The sequence below is a fragment of the Spodoptera frugiperda genome, chromosome 11 (assembly GCF_023101765.2).
Source record: "Spodoptera frugiperda isolate SF20-4 chromosome 11, AGI-APGP_CSIRO_Sfru_2.0, whole genome shotgun sequence".
Lineage (NCBI taxonomy): Eukaryota > Metazoa > Arthropoda > Insecta > Lepidoptera > Noctuidae > Spodoptera > Spodoptera frugiperda.
The window spans coordinates 1,695,132-1,708,196 of record NC_064222.1 but is presented as its reverse complement, the minus strand read 5'-3'; the positions used below and the strand labels follow the sequence as shown (position 1 = coordinate 1,708,196).

The window sequence follows — 13,065 nt, the reverse complement described above, 5'->3', positions numbered from 1 at the left end:
GGACTGTAGCGATACACGCGTACAATGATACGTTTTACGCGTGAGCGTATACAAACCAAAACTGTTGGGTTTATCCAAAGATAAAAAAAAGTTTCTAAAAATTCAAATTGTTGGGTTTATCCAATTTAAAATCGATACTAGAAATTAGTATTTAAGTTATTTAGGTTAAGATATTGGCTTTGCGAAATATTGCATGCCTCTTTTCTTTAGTCTACGTAACATTAAGTGTTTTGGTGACACGTGAAAACGTGCAAAGTGGTGAAACACCGGCTAAAATCATAGGTAGCAGATGTTTTGAAGTAGCAGTCTCGCGAACGAGTAGCTGTCAACGCGGGAGATACCGGAGTGCCGCCGCGCCCTCGCATCGCCTCGCACACGGATGCCATCGGTATGTTGCTGTATCCTGGTGCGCTGCTGATGCTGTTGCTGTTGCTGTTGCTGTCGCTGCTGCTGCTGCTGCCGACAGGCGATCCGCGGTTACACAGTGATGTTAAGTGAAGTGCGTTTAGTGACGTGCGGCCGTATAATTGTGTGTTGGGTTTATCCTGTTTGAAAATTTCAAACTGAAACGCAGAGTCCTAGGTAGCAGTCACGGATCTACACATTATCAACTCCCGAATACGGACGTGCTGGTTGCAGCGGCGCTTGACGCTGCACAGGACGGGCGGACTGTAGCGATACACGCGTACAGTGATACGTTTTACGCGTGAGCGTATACAAAACAAAACTGTTGGGTTTATCCAAAGATAAAAAAAGTTTCTAAAAATTCAAATTGTTGGGTTTATCCAATTTAAAATCGATACTAAAAATTAGTATTTAAGTTATTTAGGTTAAGATATTGGCTTTGCGAAATATTGCATGTCTCTTTTCTTTAGTCTACGTAACATTAAGTGTTTTGGTGACACGTGAAAACGTGCAAAGTGGTGAAACACCGGCTAAAATCATAGGTAGCCGATTTTTTGAAGTAGCAGTCTCGCGAACGAGTAGCAGTCAACGCGGGAGATACCGGAGTGCCGCCGCGCCCTCGCATCGCCTCGCACACGGATGCCGTCGGTATGTTGCTGTAACTTGGTGCGCTGATGATGCTGATGCTGTTGCTGTTGCTGTCGTTGCTGCTGCCGACAGGCGATCCGCGGTTACACAGTGATGTTAAGTGAAGTGCGTTTAGTGACGTGCGGCCGTATAATTGTGTGTTGGGTTTATCCTGTTTGAAAATTTCAAACTGAAACGCAGAGTCCTAGGTAGCAGACACGGATCTACACATTATCAACTCCCGAATACGGACGGGCTGGTTGCAGCGGCGCTTGACGCTGCACAGGACGGACGGACGGGCGGACTGTAGCGATACACGCGTACAATGATACGTTTTACGCGTGAGCGTATACAAACCAAAACTGTTGGGTTTATCCAAAGATAAAAAAAAGTTTCTAAAAATTCAAATTGTTGGGTTTATCCAATTTAAAAAGTTAAAATCGATACTAAAAATTAGTATTTAAGTTATTTAGGTTAAGATATTGGCTTTGCGAAATATTGCATGTCTCTTTTCTTTAGTCTACGTAACATTAAGTGTTTTAGTGACACGTGAAAATGTGCAAAGTGGTGAAACACCGGCTAAAATCATAGGTAGCAGATTTTTTGACGTAGCAGTCTCGCGAACGAGTAGCAGTCAACGCGGGAGATACCGGAGTGCCGCCGCGCCCTCGCATCGCCTCGGACACGGATGCCATCGGTATGTTGCTGTAACCTGGTGCGCTGATGATGCTGATGCTGTTGCTGTCGCTGCTGCTGCTGCTGCCGACGACAGGCGATCCGCGGTTACACAGTGATGTTAAGTGAAGTGCGTTTAGTGACGTGCGGCCGTATAATTGTGTGTTGGGTTTATCCTGTTTGAAAATTTCAAACTGAAACGCAGAGTCCTAGGTAGCAGACACGGATCTACACATTATCAACTCCCGAATACGGACGTGCTGGTTGCAGCGGCGCTTGACGCTGCACAGGACGGGCGGACTGTAGCGATACACGCGTACAGTGATACGTTTTACGCGTTAGCGTATACAAAACAAAACTGTTGGGTTTATCCAAAGATAAAAAAAAGTTTCTAAAAGTTTCTAAACGTTCCAATGCTAGCAGATCATGATAAACTGTTGAAAAAGTGGAAAAATATTGTTTTCAGAGATTCAAATCATTCCTACAAGCTAGAACTCTTTTGATTTTTATGAATTTGTACCAGAACTCCAACACAGAACTCGATTCGAGTCTAGAACTCACGTTCCAATGCTAGCAGATCATGATAAACTGTTGAAAAAGTTCAAAAATATTGTTTTCAGAGATTCAAATCATTCTTAAAGGCTAGAACTCTTTTGTTTTTTATGAATTTGTACCAGAACTCCAACACAGAACTCGATTCGAGTCTAGAACTCACGTTCCAATGCTAGCAGATCATGATAAACTGTTGAAAAAGTTAAAAAATATTGTTTTCAGAGATTCAAATCATTCTTAAAGGCTAGAACTCTTTTGTTTTTTATGAATTTGTACCAGAACTCCAACACAGAACTCGATTCGAGACAAGAACTCACGTTCCAATGCTAGCAGATCATGATAAACTGTTGAAAAAGTTGAAAAATATTGTTTTCAGCGATTCAAATCATTCTTAAAGGCTAGAACTCTTTTGTTTTTTATGAATTTGTACCAGAACTCCAACACAGAACTCGATTCGAGTCTAGAACTCACGTTCCAATGCTAGCAGATCATGATAAACTGTTGAAAAAGTTAAAAAATATTGTTTTCAGAGATTCAAATCATTCTTAAAGGCTAGAACTCTTTTGTTTTTTATGAATTTGTACCAGAACTCCAACACAGAACTCGATTCGAGTCTAGAACTCACGTTCCAATGCTAGCAGATCATGATAAACTGTTGAAAAAGTTGAAAAATATTGTTTTCAGCGATTCAAATCATTCCTACAAGCTAGAACTCTTTTGTTTTTTATGAATTTGTACCAGAACTCCAACACAGAACTCGATTCGAGTCTAGAACTCACGTTCCAATGCTAGCAGATCATGATAAACTGTTGAAAAAGTTAAAAAATATTGTTTTCAGAGATTGTAACGTTTTTAGCATTGGAACGTGAGTTCTTGACTCGAATCGAGTTCTGTGTTGGAGTTCTGGTACAAATTCATAAAAAACAAAAGAGTTCTAGCCTTTAAGAATGATTTGAATCTCTGAAAACAATATTTTTCCACTTTTTCAACAGTTTATCATGATCTGCTAGCATTGGAACGTGAGTTCTAGACTCGAATCGAGTTCTGTGTTGGAGTTCTGGTACAAATTCACAAGAAACTAAAGAGTTCTAGCTTTTAAAAATGATTCGCGTCGATAAAGAAGGTATTTTTCGTCTGGAATCGAATTCTGCGATGGAGTTCCGTTTCAATCGTTATGCACATCATATTAGACGAGTTGAACAGTCGGAAAATATTTTTTCATCGCTAGAAATAATTGTCAAAGGCTAGAACTTTTTTTTTGTTTTGAATTCGTAAGAGAACTCTCCTATCTGTATTAAAAAGGCCGATTTACGAAATGATCTGCTAACTTCCCATAGCAGATCATTTCGTCAATCGGCTTTTTTCAAGGTAAAAACGTCAGAACTATTGCTAAAAACTATCAGGAACTGTAGAACTCAGCTGCATGCGAAAAGAACTCGCATTTATTTTTAATCTGCTGCCAAATGATCTGCTACGGGAAGTTAGCAGATCATTTCGTCAATCGGCTTTTTTAAGGTAAAAACGTCAGAACTATTGCTAAAAACTATCACGAACTGTAGAACTCAGCTGCATGCGAAAAGAACTCGCATTTATTTTTGATCTGCTGGACAATGATCTGCCAGGTTCACACACACAGTGGCGGTGCAGTTTTTACGTTACTTCAATTGTCGGGGTCACCCAAATTTAATAAGATATATTTGTCATTACAAGCCACGGGATGGTATCGTAATATATTATTTTCGAATAAAAATTATATTTGAATACTGTATTTGAGCCACGTTATCGTATGTCGCCTACGTGACCTGTCACACGAACGCGCGACCACGGCTCGGAAACGTTATTCAAAATAACGGCTTAAAACGTTCTCAAACGATATTGTATGTACGATCGATCATATTCAAACGTTTATTCAGAACGAAAACGAAATAAGAACATTTTCAAATAACGACGCCGCGCTCGGTGATCGTCGGCAAGTATGGACTCGTTTCCCTGGATCGGAAGCCGCCGCATGCAATGTTGTGCCAAGTTTGCGGTCAGAGGATTGTTGTGTATGAGAATCGATGGTCGTATGATCACATCACATCAATCAGAGCAGACAACTCAAATTACTTAACAAACATAACAATGATACTAGTAATGTACTACACTAGCCTGCGCGAGTGTAGGTACATTATGAATTGTACGAAACTCGTGATTTTTGTAATCTCCTATGGAACCCACTAATGAAAAGGAAAGGAAGTTTATTTGTAATATGTATTTTATTACAAATTGAATATTAAGGTGTATCATTGTTAACTGAGTCAACAAAAATAAATAAACAAAAATAATTATCGGCGTTACCTATAGGCTACCGAAGTGTGTCTCACCGCCCCGATCGCATCAATTGGAGCGTTCACACTTATGTCAGGCGACGCGTGCATCGAGTGCACGCGGCGAGTGACCGCGTACCGCGCGCTCGCACAGCACGAGTATTACGAATGCTGACTGATATAATAACATAATTATGTCTGCGGCGAGCGCGCGTTACGTGTCTGTTTTGGATTCTCAAAACATTTCATGAAACTTTTAATAATCTGGCATTGCCAAGTTTAAAAAAGTTCAAAGCGAGAGAAACACGGAGTAAAGTATGGTGTTTGTGTTGTGTAGCAGTCGCGTATCTACACGTTCCCGATGCTGATATGCCGATGATGCTGTCGCTGCGGCGGAATGGGTGATACAGACGTGCGTGCACACATACACTTATTGTTACAAGAGTCAAATTGACGTGTGTTTTAGTGACACGTGAAAAAGCTCAAAGTGGTTAAACACCGAGAGTAGAGTTATAGGTAGCAGTTATTTTGAGTAGCAGTCTCACGAACGAGTAGCAGTCAACGCGGGAGACACCATGCCATCGATATGTTGCTGTATCTTGGGGCGCTGATGATGCTGTCGCTGTTGCTGCTGCTGCTGCTCAAACTGAAACGCGGAGTCTTAGGTAGCAGTCACGGATCTACATATCAACGCCAAAAACGGGCGGACTGTAGCAGTACACGCGTACAATGATACGTTTTACGCGTGAGCGTATACAAAACAAAACTGTTGGGTTTATCCAAAGATAAAAAAAAGTTTCTAAAAATTCAAATTGTTGGGTTTATCCAATTTAAAAAGTTAAAATCGATACTAAAAATTAGTATTTAAGTTATTTAGGTTAAGATATTGGCTTTGCGAAATGTTGCATGTCTCTATTCTTTTGTCTACGTAACATTAAGTGTTAAAGTGACACGTTCAAAGTGGTGAAACACCGGCTAAAATCATAGGTAGCAGATTTTTTAAAGTAGCAGTCAACGCGGGAGATACCGGAGTGCCGCCGCGCCCTCGCATCGCTTCGCACACGGATGCCATCGGTATGTTGCTGTAACCTGGTGCGCTGCTGATGCTGATGCTGATGCTGTCGCTGTTGCTGTCGCTGCTGCTGCTGCTGCCGACAGGCGATCCGCGGTTAAACGGTTGATGTTAAGTGAAGTGCGTTTAGTGACGTGCGGCCGTATAATTGTGTGTTGGGTTTATCCTGTTTGAAAATTTCAAACTGAAACGCAGAGTCCTAGGTAGCAGTCACGGATCTACACATTATCAACTCCCGAATACGGACGTGCTGGTTGCAGTGGCGCTTGACGCTGCACAGGACGGACGGACGGGCGGACTGTAGCGTACAGTGATACGTTTTACGCGTGAGCGTACACAAAACAAAACTGTTGGGTTTATCCAAAGATAAAAAAAAGTTTCTAAAAATTCAAATTGTTGGGTTTATCCAATTTAAAAAGTTAAAATCGAAACAAAAATTAGTATTTAAGTTAAGATATTGGCTTTGCGAAATATTGCATGTCTCTATTCTTTTGTCTACGTAACATTAAGTGTTAAAGTGAAGGGTGTTTAAGTGACACGTTCAAAGTGGTGAAACACCGGCTAAAATCATAGGTAGCAGATTTTTTAAAGTAGCAGTCAACGCGGGAGATACCGGAGTGCCGCCGCGCCCTCGCATCGCCTCGCACACGGATGCCATCGGTATGTTGCTGTAACCTGGTGCGCTGCTGATGCTGATGCTGTTGCTGTCGCTGCTGCTGCTGCTGCCGACAGGCGATCCGCGGTTACGCAGTGATGTTAAGTGAAGTGCGTTTAGTGACGTGCGGCCGTATAATTGTGTGTTGGGTTTATCCTGTTTGAAAATTTCAAACTGAAACGCAGAGTCCTAGGTAGCAGTCACGGATCTACACATTATCAACTCCCGAATACGGACGTGCTGGTTGCAGCGGCGCTTGACGCTGCACAGGACGGGCGGACTGTAGCGATACACGCGTACAGTGATACGTTTTACGCGTGAGCGTGTATTGGGTACAAATGCAAATTTGTGGCGCGTAAAAAACAAAATAGTTGGGTTTATCCAAAGATAAAAAAATAAGTTTGAAGTTAAACCAAAATCAGTTTCTCAAAATTCAAATTGTTGGGTTTATCCAATTTAAAAAGTTAAAATCGATACTAAAAATTAGTATTTAAGTTTAAGTTACATTAAGATATTTCGTTTATATCGGTGCTATTGCGTTTTTTTGCTGACAATAGATCTGCGGTATCTTAATTTGTGCTTTTAAAGCTTGTCCAGCTCTTTTCTCTCTGATTATTTACAGGTATTATTTTAACGCTCGCGATGTTGTTTTGCTTACTTTTTATCGTTTTTCGTTGGCTTCAACACTTTTGAATTTGTTTAGCCTGTCTGTTTATAATAATTTTCACGTGTTCGTTTGTTTTGATCGGTTTCGAGTGTTTCTTTGGTCGCTTGGTTCTTCATGTTCCTTTTTTTTTGCGTTATTTCGTTCTGCTTATTCATTGGTGCTTTTGTGTCTTTGTGAAGTTTAACGTTTTCTTAACATGCATTTTGGTTGGTTGGTTGTTTGTTGGTGATGACGACTTTTTCCAGTCCTTTTTATAGTTAGATTGTACACGGTGATTGTGTTTATTGTACTGAGGGTACTACGGGATTTTTAACGTTTGAGAGTTTCTTACTGTTTCATATTTTATAAGCGAGTATTTCGAAAATTAATTATTTTTTAAAATAAATGAAATTAATACACGAACAAGAAATGCGTATTTAGTTTCCTAAGTGATCACAAGTTAGATATCAACATTGAAGTTGTCGGGTTTATCCGAACAATGCTAACAAAATTACAAGGAGTTTGTCTTTTTTAAGAAAACGTTGACCCACTGGTTTGACGCAACAATTTGCAGGGCTGTGCGGGAATCAAACATTACACTGCGGTAGCTGGCGGCCCATCGCGCCAACAGTGCAGTGAGATTATATGCGATAATATGTTCAAAAGTGAAAATAAAATAATAAAAGGAGATACAGTAAAGTCATGGCCTTATTTTTTTTTCACACAAATTAATACACGAACAAGAAAAGCAAAATATTTTTGTACGTATGTGGCGGTGCAGTTTTTACGTTACTTCAATTGTCGGGGTCACCCAAATTTAATAAGATATATTTGTCATTACAAGCCACGGGATGGTATCGTAATATATTATTTTCGAATAAAAATTATATTTGAATACTGTATTTGAGCCACGTTATCGTATGTCGCCTACGTGACCTGTCACACGAACGCGCGACCACGGCTCGGAAACGTTATTCAAAATAACGGCTTAAAACGTTCTCAAACGATATTGTATGTACGATCGATCATATTCAAACGTTTATTCAGAACGAAAACGAAATAAGAACATTTTCAAATAACGACGCCGCGCTCGGTGAGCGTCGGCAAGTATGGACTCGTTTCCCTGGATCGGAAGCCGCCGCATGCAATGTTGTGCCAAGTTTGCGGTCAGAGGATTGTTGTGTATGAGAATCGATGGTCGTATGATCACATCACATCAATCAGAGCAGACAACTCAAATTACTTAACAAACATAACAATGATACTAGTAATGTACTACACTAGCCTGCGCGAGTGTAGGTACATTATGAATTGTACGAAACTCGTGATTTTTTAACCCCCGACGCAAAAAGAGGGGTGTTATAAGTTTGACGTGTCTGTCTGTCTGTCGGTCTGTCTGTCTGTCTGTCTGTCTGTGGCATCATAACTCCCGAACGGATGCAGTGATTTCAATTTAGTTTTTTTCGTATGAAAGGGGACTTATCTGCGAGTGTTCTTAGACATGTTTGATGAAAATCGGTTGAGCCGTTTTAAAGTTATGGGCGGTGAAAGTGGGGAGATTAGCCGAAGGTCTGCAAATATACTGGGATGGGGTCTCAAATTAAACCGCACTGAAAGAAGATATTGAAAGATATTATTTTTTCGTATTAACAAAAATAAAAAAATTAATTAAAAATTTAATAACAAAAATATAAAATTTTTAATTTAATGTTTTATTATAAACAAATTAAATTAAAAATTTAAAAAACCCCCGACATAAAAATAATTTCCCTTTAAAAAGTAAAAAATAATAAAAGAAACTTAATCTTAAAGTACCTAAGAATGTACTAATAATTCTAAAAAAAAAAAATACGTCGCGTTGGGGGACCGCTCCTAATTATTTCTTACTTATCTACGATTTGCTCATAAGTATCACATGCTTGGTGTTAACATTAAAGTAAATTGATGTTTAAGTACTTAACTATAACACAGAAAATAGAAATATAGCGGCGCGGGCGGCGGTGTACAGTCCGTATGAATGCGGTCCCCCAACGAGACGTATTTTTTTTTAGAATTATTAGTACATTCTTAGGTACTTTAAGATTAAGTTTCTTTTCTTATTTTTTACTTTTTAAAGGTAAATTATTTTTTATGTCGGGGGTTTTTTAAATTTTTAATTTAATTTTTTATTTTATTCTTTTTATAGGTAGGTTAGGTTAGGTTACTAGTTTTTGTTTCTATAAGTAGGCTAAAGATTACATTGGTGCAAGATTTTTTGTTTATAATAAAACGTTAAATTAAAAATTTTATATTTTTGTTATTAAATTTTTAATTGAATTTTTTATTTTTGTTAATACGAAAAAATAATATCTTTCAATATCTTCTTTCAGTGCGGTTTAATTTGAGACCCCATCCCAGTATATTTGCAGACCTTCGGCTAATCTCCCCACTTTCACCGCCCATAACTTTAAAACGGCTCAACCGATTTTCATCAAACATATCTAAGAACACTCGCACATAAGTCCCCTTTCATACGAAAAAAACTAAATTGAAATCACTGCATCCGTTCGGGAGTTATGATGCCACAGACAGACAGACAGACAGACAGACCGACAGACAGACAGACAGACAGACAGACACGTCAAACTTATAACACCCCTCTTTTTGCGTCGGGGTTAAAAATCTTTCACCAATGTAATCTTTAGCCTACTTATAGAAACAAAAACTAGTAACCTAACCTAACCTACCTATAAAAAGTATAAAATAAAAAATTAAATTAAAAATTTAAAAAACCCCCGACATAATTTCCCTTAAAAAAGTAAAAAATAATAAAAGAAACTTAATCTTAAAGTACCTAAGAATGTACTAATAATTCTAAAAAAAAAATACGTCTCGTTGGGGGACCGCATTCATACGGACTGTACACCGCCGCCCGCGCCGCTATATTTCTATTTTCTGTGTTATAGTTAAGTACTTAAACATCAATTTACTTTAATGTTAACACCAAGCATGTGATACTTATGAACAAATCGTAGATAAGTAAGAAATAATTAGGAGCGGTCCCCCAACGCGACGTATTTTTTTTTTTTAGAATTATTAGTACATTCTTAGGTACTTTAAGATTAAGTTTCTTTTATTATTTTTTACTTTTTAAAGGGAAATTATTTTTATGTCGGGGGTTTTTTAAATTTTAAATTTTGTAATCTCCTATGGAACTAACTAATATGTATTTTATTACAAATTGAATATTATGGTGTATCATTGTTAACTGAGTGAAGAAGAATAAATAAATAAAAATAATTATCGGCGTTACCTATTTAGGTTATCGAAGTGTGTTTCACCGCCCCGATCGCATCAATTGGAGCGTTCACACTTATGTCAGGCGACGCGTGCATCGAGTGCACGCGGCGAGTGACCGCGTACCGCGCGCTCGCACAGCACGAGTATTACGAATGCTGACTGATATAATAACATAATTATGTCTGCGGCGAGCGCGCGTTACGTGTCTGTTTTGGATTCTCAAAACATTTCATGAAACTTTAAATAATCTGGCATTGCCCAGTTTAAAAAAGTTCAAAGCGAGAGAAACACGGAGTAAAGTATGGTGTTTGTGTTGTGTAGCAGTCGCGTATCTACATGTTCCCGATGCTGATATGCCGATGATGCTGTCGCTGCGGCGGAATGGGTGATACAGACGTGCGTGCACACATACACTTATTGTTACAAGAGTCAAATTGACGTGTGTTTTAGTGACACGTGAAAAAGCTCAAAGTGGTTAAACACCGAGAGTAGAGTTATAGGTAGCAGTTATTTTGAGTAGCAGTCTCACGAACGAGTAGCAGTCAACGCGGGAGACACCAAGCCATCGATATGTTGCTGTATCTTGGTGCGCTGATGATGCTGTCGCTGTTGCTGCTGCTCAAACTGAAACGCGGAGTCTTAGGTAGCAGTCACGGATCTACATATCAACGCCAAAAACGGGCGGACTGTAGCGATACACGCGTACAGAGATACGTTTTACGCGTGAGCGTATACAAAACAAAACTGATGGGTTTATCCAATTTAAAAAGTTAAAATCGATACTAAAAATTAGTATTTAAGTTATTTAGGTTAAGATATTGGCTTTGCGAAATATTGCATGTCTCTATTCTTTAGTCTACGTAACATTAAGTGTTTTAGTGACACGTGAAAACGTTGAAAGTGGTTAAACACCGGCTAAAATCATAGGTAGCAGATTTTTTAAAGTAGCAGTCTCGCGAACGAGTAGCAGTCAACGCGGGAGATACCCGAGTGCCGCCGCGCCCTCGCATCGCTTCGCACACGGATGCCATCGGTATGTTGCTGTAACCTGGTGCGCTGATGATGCTGCTGCTGCTGTGCTGTTGCTGTCGCTGCTGCTGCTGCTGCCGACGACAGGCGATCCGCGGTTAAACGGTTGATGTTAAGTGAAGTGCGTTTAGTGACGTGCGGCCGTATAATTGTGTGTTGGGTTTATCCTGTTTGAAAATTTCAAACTGAAACGCAGAGTCCTAGGTAGCAGTCACGGATCTACACATTATCAACTCCCGAATACGGACGTGCTGGTTGCAGCGGCGCTTGACGCTGCACAGGACGGACGGACGGGCGGACTGTAGCGATACACGCGTACAGTGATACGTTTTACGCGTGAGCGTATACAAAACAAAACTGTTGGGTTTATCCAAAGATAAAAAAAAGTTTCTAAAAATTCAAATTGTTGGGTTTATCCAATTTAAAAAGTTAAAATCGATACTAAAAATTAGTATTTAAGTTATTTAGGTTAAGATATTGGCTTTGCGAAATATTGCATGTCTCTATTCTTTAGTCTACGTAACATTAAGCGTTTTAGTGACACGTGAAAACGTTCAAAGTGGTGAAACACCGGCTAAAATCATAGGTAGCAGATTTTTTAAAGTAGCAGTCTCGCGAACGAGTAGCAGTCAACGCGGGAGATACCGGAGTGCCGCCGCGCCCTCGCATCGCCCCGCACACGGATGCCATCGGTATGTTGCTGTAACCTGGTGCGCTGCTGATGCTGCTGCTGCTGCTGCTGCCGACAGGCGATCCGCGGTTACACAGTGATGTTAAGTGAAGTGCGTTTAGTGACGTGCGGCCGTATAATTGTGTGTTGGGTTTATCCTGTTTGAAAATTTCAAACTGAAACGCAGAGTCCTAGGTAGCAGTCACGGATCTACACATTATCAACTCCCGAATACGGACGTGCTGGTTGCAGCGGCGCTTGACGCTGCACAGGACGGGCGGACTGTAGCGATACACGCGTACAGTGATACGTTTTACGCGTGAGCGTGTATTGGGTACAAATGCAAATTTGTGGCGCGTAAAAAACAAAATAGTTGGGTTTATCCAAAGATAAAAAAATAAGTTTGAAGTTAAACCAAAATCAGTTTCTCAAAATTCAAATTGTTGGGTTTATCCAATTTAAAAAGTTAAAACCGTAACAAAAATTAGTATTTAAGTTTAAGTTACGTTAAGATATTTCGTTTATATCGGTGCTATTGCGTTTTTTTGCTGACAATAGATCTGCGGTATCTTAATTTGTGCTTTTAAAGCTTGTCCAGCTCTTTTCTCTGTGATTATTTACAGGTATTATTTTAACGCTCGCGGTGTTGTTTTGCTTACTTATTATCGTTTTTTGTTGGCTTCAACGCTTTCTTGTACTTCTGAATTTGTTTAGCCTGTCTGTTTATAATAATTTTCACGTGTTCGTTTGTTTTGATCGGTTTCGAGTGTTTCTTTGGTCGCTTGGTTCTTCATGTTCCTTTTTTTTTGCGTTATTTCGTTCTGCTTATTAATTGGTGCTTTTGTGTCTTTGTGAAGTTTAAAGTTTTCTTAATATGCATTTTGGTTGGTTGGTTGTTTGTCGGTGATGACGACTTTTTCCAGTCCTTTTTATAGTTAGATTGTACACGGTGATTGTGTTTATTGTACTGAGGGTACTACGGATTTTATAACGTTTGAAAGTTTCTTTTAAAATATCTGGAGATGTTTCATATTTTATAAGCGAGTAGTATTTCGAAAATTAATTATTTTTTAAAATAAATGAAATTAATACACGAACAAGAAATGCGTATTTAGTTTCCTAAGTGATCACAAGTTAGATATCAAC

At 39.3% G+C, this 13,065-nt stretch overlaps 1 long non-coding RNA gene across 5 annotated transcripts in view; it reads left to right on the top strand.

Annotated features, from left to right (window-relative positions):
- LOC126911227 (uncharacterized) overlaps window positions 1-13,065 on the top strand; it is a 37,244-nt gene that overhangs the window by 17,665 nt on the left and 6,514 nt on the right. For 3 of the 5 annotated variants that reach the window (XR_007705754.1, XR_007705755.1, XR_007705756.1), the window contains one exon: window positions 1,624-1,920. This is a non-coding gene — a long non-coding RNA (uncharacterized LOC126911227). Of the gene's footprint in view, window positions 1-829; window positions 948-1,623; window positions 1,921-13,065 lie in introns of all 5 variants that reach the window. The other 2 variants (XR_007705753.1, XR_007705757.1) reach the window with 1 other exon arrangement.